Raw genomic sequence first — 9,418 nt, forward strand, 5'->3', positions numbered from 1 at the left:
CAATTTAAAGCAACCCGTCAAAATAAAAGTTCATTTTTACATAAAGGCATTGTGCTAGAAATAATACTATTATTTAGTAGAATGTATGTGATACTGCTACTACTCTTAAAGAAATAAATCACACAATATTTCTTCCATGTTTTAATTTTAATAGCAAATCCCCTTATCCCCTCTCTCCCCCTTGTGTCCAAGTGTTGCGGTTTTTTTGCGGTAGTGGCGTGTCCTGGGTTCAGGCGCCGGGGTCCAACGCACGTGTCGGTGCTGCCTCGCGGTGTGTTTTTTTTTTTTTTTTTTTGAGGAGATCGCACCACTACTGTATATTTGATCAAAACAGTGTTAAAAAACTGAAAATTGTACTATTATTATTATTTAAAATACCGCTTTTCTATGTAAATATATTTAAAATGTAGTTTGGCCTGTTGATCTAGATGAATTTTCAGCGTCATTACTCAAGTCTTCAGTGCGCATAATCGAAGGTGCTTACATTTATTAGAAGTAACAGTAAAGAACATTTATAGTGTTGGAAAAAACGGTTATTGTACTTTCTATAATCAAAGAATCCAGCAAAAAAATACCTTTTACTCTGTTTTATAATAAAAAGTTGTTGAGCAGCAAGAGCATATTAGAATGATTCGAAGATCATGTGACACTGAAGACTGGAGGAATGATGCCTGAAAATTCAGCTTTGATCACAGGAATAAATTACAATTTACAACATATTAAAATAGACAACAGTTCTTTTAATGTGTAAATATATTTGCCGTATTACTCGTGTCTCGTATTCTGGATAAAAAAAATCTGTTGCGGATTTGTCATGCCGAATCCCGTGTAGGCCAGCATCACTGATTATAATGAGTCGACAGTATTTGCTGCGCCGCTAGCATCGGTGTAGACACGGTGTTAGTGAGCAGAAGAGAAAAATTTTTTTCCAAAAAACACTGAAATGTTATACAGTACTGTCAAAATTTTGGGGAAACCATTGTACTATATGTGCGGATTGCATAGACTAGGTCGAGTAGTCAAGTGACGGAATACTTCAACAACGAGTCGGCGCTGTCGGAAAGCATTAGACTAGCTCGAGCTGCATTAACCAAAAAATAAGGCAGGCACAGAGTTTTTGCATTACCAGGTGAATTTTAGGATTACCTTTGCTTGTAGCGTTTACTTTCTATGTTGCCTGTAAAATGTAATTATTTAATTTAATACATGTGAGGGTTTGCCGAGCAGAATCATTAGTCGGAATGGCCCGGATAATGGTTTTCAAAACGAATATGAACCATGAACATTCTGCCGGAATATTCGGCTGAAGCTGGCACAGTCTGGTTTTTGCTAGATAACAGTTGAGCCAGGGGATCAGCCCAATTTATACACAGCCTCTTAAGTCACACAAAGAGGTGAAGTGAATGATGTAAAACGAGCGCAAATCAAACACCCTCATTGCTGTTGCCTCTTCCGGTGCATCTCTCAAAAATCAGAGCTTGGCGAGAGTAATACTCACCTATAATTAATACATCATCACATTTATTATTTGTATATATTTAAAAAAAAAAAAACAAAAAAATGGAAATGATTTAAACCTTAGGCTACGATATGATACAAATTACTGGAATAGCACAGTGCACTCACCAATCACAACAGCCGTGTTGTGTGTGTCTCAGTCTCTCAAAAACCAAAACAGTTCTTTCTCAAGAGTAAGGCAAATAATCAACTTAGAAAACGGATACATTTTTCTAACTTGGCCATGTTTGCATCTTTATCTTTTGGCTGGTTGGCGTGGCACATGCACATTTTTTAATGAAGTTTCAACAAAAAAAAAGACACGCTTAAAGAGTTCTGCATAATGAAAATGTGCGAATTGTATTATTTCAGTTGTGTTCAAATGATCATTAAAGTTGTTGTCATGAAATCTTTTTGCTTGCATAATATATTTTTAGAAAATAATTATTTTTAGTTTAACAAGGCAATACTCTGTTCAGTGATAAACTATGAAAAAAGATCTTATCAAGTAATAACTGTATGACATTCCACCTGGTTTGTATATCCGAATGCAGATACTAATAAATTTTGTGATTGTTACAGATACAAATACAGATACAAATACTGACCGTTCCATGTAAATGTAAATAGGTTTATGTCATAATTATAAAGTTTTTTTTACCAATTTACATATGTAGATAATTGGTGCATAGGCTATTGAATTAAAGAGGGTTTATTGAATAAGAACTATTTCATGTCTTTTCATTTACAGTGCATGAACCAACGAGTAGTCGAGTATTTTTAAATAAGAAATCGACTAGCAGAAATCAGTAGTCGTGCAACCTCTACTATATTGCTTAAATACATTAATTGGATGGATTTGTGGCCCAAGATCCTGGCTTCAGACCCCGTGACCCTAGAAAGGATGAGTGGTTTGGAGAGTGAATAGATGGATGAACTTCCAAAATACTTTGACTTGCTTTGATTTTGTTTCTATTCTGACTGCTGTTCAGCTTGGAAAATACCTTGCCAATATCGCTGTTTTGTCATTTTGCCTCATTATACCTGTGCGTACCCTATTAAAATAAGAACTATGAAAGTGTTTTTTTTTTTAACAGGATCCTATGTACCACCACCTCAACCTTTGAACCAACAGTGGCAGTTTCCACAGTGATAAAAAAGGGCATAGTAGTGGATGAATGCGGAAACTGACATTTAACCTGCCAAAAAAGGTTCCTCTATGGCCTCACTCGAAACCCCCTTTTTGGTTCTTCCTGGCACCTTTTTTAAATTGGATTCATCTGGTCTTCATTGGGTTTGTTGCCGAAGAGAACAATTTTGAGAGTACAAAACCCGTTTTGGCTGTTGACTTTCATAAAAATGTTCAATGTTGCTTCAATCAACTCACAATCAAACTTTTAAAATCAATCTCAATCAAAATGATGGGTTGTCTGGGCCATCCGTCCCACCCTCTTTATTTTCTTATTCCTACATGTTTCTTTATTACTCTTAGGTTTATATAAACATGGATATATATTTGCATACTGATGTAATAAATGATGTCGCAGAATCTCTAGACAAAGACACATTTTACCAGTGGTAAATATATCTTATCATCTACCGAAACCAGCTCCGGCCCTACTGTACGTGTATTTCTTCATCTTTAGGGCCCTCTGTGAAGCACTACGTCTATTGCCTGACATCCATATGTCAGACTGCTGTGTTTAGACCATGTGCTTCAGACACTTGGAGGGTTATTCCAAAAAGCAGTTATAGCCATACCCTGGTATGTTTGAGGATAACGAGGCAGAATAGGGGGGGGAGAAGGAGGGAGGGGGGGACATTTAAGGAGGGGAAAAAAGAGGGGGGAATTTAAAGTGGAGGGGATTTGATAACCTCAGCTTTCGGTTAGAAAATGGTTGTTACTCAGGGAATGGAAGTAACATCTCGGTTACATAGGTAACAATGGGTGCATCGCCTTTATTTCTGCTTTCAGGCAAGGGATCCGAGGACGGTTTGTGTACCACTTTGGCAGCTCAGCGGGTGCGTACAAAGGCCACGGGTGGCAGACGGACGTGAACGTCTCTGTTCCCTCCTTCAGAGGAACGAGGGTTCCATACGTACTGAGACGTTCCCTTTCAGTTTTTTTTCGCCGTCAAATATCGCTCTCGCACGTTCCCTCCTTAGGAGGTGACCAATTAAATTGGATCCCTCCCTAACAAGCCTCAACAGCGTTGTTGCCCCCTCCATGACCCACACCTTGTGTGGCTTTCGATCCTTCCTATAAGTGCTCTCAGCAGCACGCGATGTACGGCTAGCTAACTCGAGGAACAATTGGATATGCCAATGCAGTTGGGGACTCCACTCGTAAACCTTTTTCCTTGACCACTGTGTGCCCGTATCTGTACTGGGTGCCCCAGCCGATGGCTGAGTTGCATACTGTGCAAACCACATGTATGCCTGGATACCTGTATCAAGGGCACTAACTCCGGCTTTAAAGAAATGAGCAGCGAATTGTACCATGCGGCTGAAGGTTCTGTGGACGCGTCAGGCGCGGGGTTGTAATCTGAACCCGGAGCGTGGCACCCACGTCGCCACGCCCACCTCGGGACTCGGCCATGAAGCCAGTTGCTGAAGGGCGGTATTCATATGGAGTGGTAACTATCTGCCTAGCAAGCTGCCAGCCAGTATGGTCCCCAGGAGCCCTCTGCAAAAGTGAGCACGTTCCCTGGGGATAAGGTCGTGCTGTCTGTACTTGATCTCTGCATCCAACTCCATTGCCGAGAAAAGAGAGTACCTCTGCATCGTGGCACGGATTTTTGCTCTTTTTCCCAGTTGTGCCAGAAAGACCCAACGGGACTGAGGTTGGCTGAGTCACCATTGGTCCCTAGTGTGCTCCAAACTAATCGCGCAGACTGTCGCGAGGTATGAGCCAGCTCGTCAAGATAGTTGTAGAAATGCGCACTATCCCTGCTGCTCTGAGCCGGCGACAGAACAAGAGACAAGCCAAAAGGGCAGAGACCTTGTACTGATATGCCTGACCCACAAACCGCAGGAATGGCCTGTCTGACCGCGGGTAGAGATGAGAGACATGCAAAACTTGCTTGGTCCTCTTTTCTCTGCATCAACATCTTGAACGGGCAGCTTGTGAACATGGCCCACAGTTCAAAACATCGCAGATCCTAGATGGTCCGTAACGCCACTGCTTTTCCTTGGGCACAATGAAGTAAGGTAAGGGCCCGTGTAAAACCCCGACCTCATATCGGCTGGAGGGGCAGGCTCTATCGCCATTTTGATGTCGCCATGCAGGACCTGCCGATCTCCGCTCGACAGGACAGGGGCAATCGAACAGCTTTGGACTGCCAGTTGCAACCAGATGGCCTCTGAACCTGGGTGTAACGACCGGGCCAACTGAATCAATGTAGCGAGAGTCCTGATGGACTGGGGAGCACTAACCAGGCTCCGAGTTTCAGAGACCGTACCCGACCTGCTCCAACCGATGGAATGCCCGTGTAACCCCCACGCAGCCTCCACCATCGAGAATGGTGAGAGCGGAGGGAGCCACAAGACTGGCTCTTCGTTTTTTTTTGTTTTTTTCTTTTTGCGGCGAGTAAAAGGTCGCCTTCCACTGATCTTGTGAGCTTCTCTATAAGGACTTCTCGGAAGAATGGCAGCACGAACTCCCCCCTCCACCGGAACCAGCGATCGCCGCCCACCCCCGGCGGTGACCGAGACAAACACATGGCCATCGCGGCGGAGAGGAACGTCCCGCCAAGTTGGACGAAGCGGAAGTCCCTCATGATTGTAACTCCAAAGACAGTCAAGTTCCACCAGTCGAGATCAAGCAACCGCCCACGAATGCATGCTCAGCGCTGCTCGCTTTCCCATGTGCTCCCCGATGCCAGGAACCGTGATCGTGACCGTTGTTGAATCGTCCTGAGTCGCGCCAGATAACAGCACAACCACAGCCATAAGCTTTCGGGGTGATAATGACATCTTTATATAAGACGATAATCACCCCGGTGTTGCCTTTTTTTAGAGAAATGTGCTCTGGTGACTGAAAGACCACCAGGGGAGCTGCCCACTCTGCCCACTCCTGGTGTTTGCCTGTCCCTGTCCGGCAATTGATCTTTGTACCACGCCAAACAACAATGACCACTGCCTGTATTGTGGCCGTAGACGCCCACACTCGTTGGCTCTACTAAGACAGCTCGGTTCGTAGAGAGCAGTAGTGGATGCACTATCCGCTCCGGTTCCGAAGTGCGAAAGGATGATAGGAATGCGTATTAGCAGCTGACTGCCATCTTACACTCACGCTCGTTTATTGATCAGCCGGCATGCCTGGATGCAGTGATCGCATGCCAATGTGCCATTGCTCATTGAGTCTACACACTCGAAGTGGATTTGGTCCCGCTCTGAGTCGAGGATCCCCAATTTTGTTAGGATCATCGAATGAGTGCTGACGTCATGATGTGACACCAGACTGAAAAGGAACCATTAGTAACTTGCTCTCTGCAAGCATAACCTGCTCCGGAGCAGCTTGCTGCGTCCATGTTTAGGTTACTTCAGCAACTACGGCGCCCCGAGGTGATCTTACTGAACGAGCCTTGCAGTGGGCGTGACAGGATAGCGCCACATCATGTATGAATCTTACAAGATATAATGATAACCATATGTTGTATATTATTCGTAATAGAATCTATATAGCGATTCGAGACTATAGAGCTATAGTAGAGAGATCGGATAGCATAATATATGATACAGCTACAGACCGAAAATACAGAACAAAAATTAAACATAGTGTATACTATTATTTACATTTAAAATAATTGTTTTTAAAGTTATTACTACTTTAATCTTATCATTTATTTACTGTGATGCAAGCTATTTGTTTTAAAATCATAAATATTTTGTAATAACAATATTTACATCTATCGACGTCAGTAAATTGGGGTCAGTTATTTTTTTGCGTTCCCTTTTCTTTTTTTTTTTAAATAAAATCAATACTTTATTTATTCAGCACTGGATGTGTTCAATTGATAAAAAAGTGATAGTAAAGAACATTATATTAGGTCTAATAATATATTTATTCGATACTTTTTTTTTTTTTATTGAATAATGCAGTTCTTCTCCCTTTTTAACCTTTTATTCATCAAATATATTAGACAGAAGAACTGTTTTCCAACACTCATAAGAAATCAGAATATTAGAATGATTTCTAATGAGCATGTGATTAGACTGGATGTTAACATGTGGACACCTTGTCAGGCTGTGTAAGGATGCTGAAAATTCAGCTTTGCATAACAGTGAATAAATATTTTTTAAAGTATATTCAAATAAGGAAAACTATATGTTAAGTTGTATAATACTACATCACAATAGTTACTGTTTTTTTTTATTCTGGATTTTTGATCAAAGAAATTGCAGGCTTGATGAGTCAGAAGAAAAACTTATTTCAAAACCTAAAAAATCAGTAATGTTTCCAAACTTTTGGTCTGTACTGTCTAAATCTAGATATATATATATATATATATATATATATATATATATAATGTATGATATGTTAATGATGAAGTGCTTATCTAAAGTAATAACAAGGGGGGGGTTTAAAATTAAATATACTCTAATTGGTTTGTTATATTGACATTTATCTGTAGAAATTAAAAAACACTATGGACAAGGGATATGTTTAAATAATTTATTATATTAATATTTTGTTTATTCTTACAATGTTATATTATCATATCACACATTGCGATCATCAATTTTCTATAATGTTCTAAATTCAAAATCAAGTTACCTATTCTGCTTAGCTTACTATCTACTTAGCATCAACCAAATAATATTAATATCAGCTTCGCAAGAAATTAAGATTAAAAAGAAAACATTAATAGCAAATGATTACACCACCACCAATTAGGTGGGCGATATGCACTAAAGCATGTACATGACGCTATGTAAACAAAACAAGAACAAAGAAACATCTGGTGCTGCGTTTTCTTTGCGTCCGTTTCCATAGGGACTCGTTGATTCGTGGCTGCGGTTGAGCATGTATTGAGTCTCAAACTAGGAACATTTCTTGAGTTTGAATGAACGTACTACCGGACACCGATTTTTGGACCCCACATACTAGGTGTAAGCAAGGATTTGGGGGTGTTTCAAACACAAGTGTTCAGGGTTTAGGGGCTACAGTAATTTTAACAATGCTTTCTGGAAATACACCACAGCTCACACGTTAGTGTTCCCCACAGCATGAATGCCAAAATAATACCGTATTTGTGTTTATGGTTAGATTTCTATGGAAGATTTCCAAACCTCTCAGATGAGCTGAATTTCCTACCAAAGCGAAGTATCCATTTTGTCAAACCAGTTAAAACCTGTCCAACAGGCCAGTCTTGTCTGGTAACCAAAGCAAAATGTGACAAGATCAGAAGTCAGTAGACAAAGTGATGGTTAAAAAGAAGAGAGTTGATTTATTGAATAAATCTGAGTATGTTTCAATGATAAGTACCTTCAATCTACATAAGTAAAAAATTCAACAAGTGTTATTATGGGACAAAAACCCACAAGCGTTAAGATAGAACAGTATAATAATAAATACTAATAAAAATATAAAAACATAAACATTACATAAAGAATTATAAAAATGACTGAAATATAAATGATGAAATGCCTGTCATAAAATTGAATACGTTGATTATATGGATGAATCATATGTTCAACTACTAAGAATGGGGACCTATTGATTATATAAAGTACATTTGTTTTTCACGTTTTGCAGAGTGTTGCTCTCTTGAAAGGTACAACACACACCCACAGGTTTGCTGATGAAAATCCATAAATGCATCACCATTTCAGATGACCGTAGAATGTTGATTGCATATTTTTCTTTGTTTTTATTTTTGTATTGACATCCAATTCCTTGGTCGTAAGGGTGTTATAAACTTTGTAATTTATTTTCATCCAGATATAACCATTTTCACTAAAATCCTTACCAGTTACTGTAGCAAATGATTTTGGTTCTGGAGCTATGTGTTGATTTGTTGATCTTAAATGGCCCCGTTTAAAAAGTGTGTGTGTATATCATATTCCCACCGTATGGTCTTTCCGACTGGCCACGCAGTTGGGGAGTGGGTTCTTTGTTCTGTGGAACAGATACCCATTAGGGCAGTTTCCGTTTTTCACTATCGGCTCTTGGATTAGAGTGGGTCACATTCAGCTAGTATTCTTTCGGGAATAGGGAGTAGTGGCCTCCATGAGACTGGTTGCTTCAGTGATAGTATTTATCCTGGATACCACACCTAAAAATACAGATGGGGAAGATTTGGGACAAACTACTATGGTTTCTTTGTTTTGTGGTTTTTAAGTATATTCAAACTAGTGAGAAATAATCATTCCTCCACCATGGCTCTGTCCTGGAAATTGACTGAGGGCCCAGACTCGCCTACATGCCAACTTGGCACGTCCCCCGTTCCGTGCAGACTTCTCAATGATGTACTTCATATCCACCTGGCCCTCTGTGTGGGGAGTAGGATTGCCTCAGGGGGAAGGACTGTTTGGTTTGTGGATCTACTAGTGCAAAATAACCAGTCAAACTGGACACCGGACATGCACTACAGGTATCATCAGCCAATAGATACTAACCCAGGCAATAGTTTAGATTCGTCCAGAAAGAGAGTGCTGCATCCCACCGGTTCCGAATTAAACAGCAGCCTGTTGTGCTGAAAGCTGTGAAAATCATCAAACGTCAGGTACTCGACCATCTGACTCCTCGAGTTTTGCAGGAGATCTGGAAATAATTCTGTTAACAACATTGTAACATTTTTGAGCTATATGCAATGAAAATGTTGGACTTTGTACGGATGCAACCTGGCATAATCAATCAAAGAACTGCACACTTGTAGTTATCGTCCTGTACTCACCACTTCTGGGGACAGTTCTT

This window comes from Cyprinus carpio, chromosome A4 (assembly GCF_018340385.1).
Source record: "Cyprinus carpio isolate SPL01 chromosome A4, ASM1834038v1, whole genome shotgun sequence".
Taxonomy (NCBI): Eukaryota; Metazoa; Chordata; class Actinopteri; order Cypriniformes; family Cyprinidae; genus Cyprinus; species Cyprinus carpio.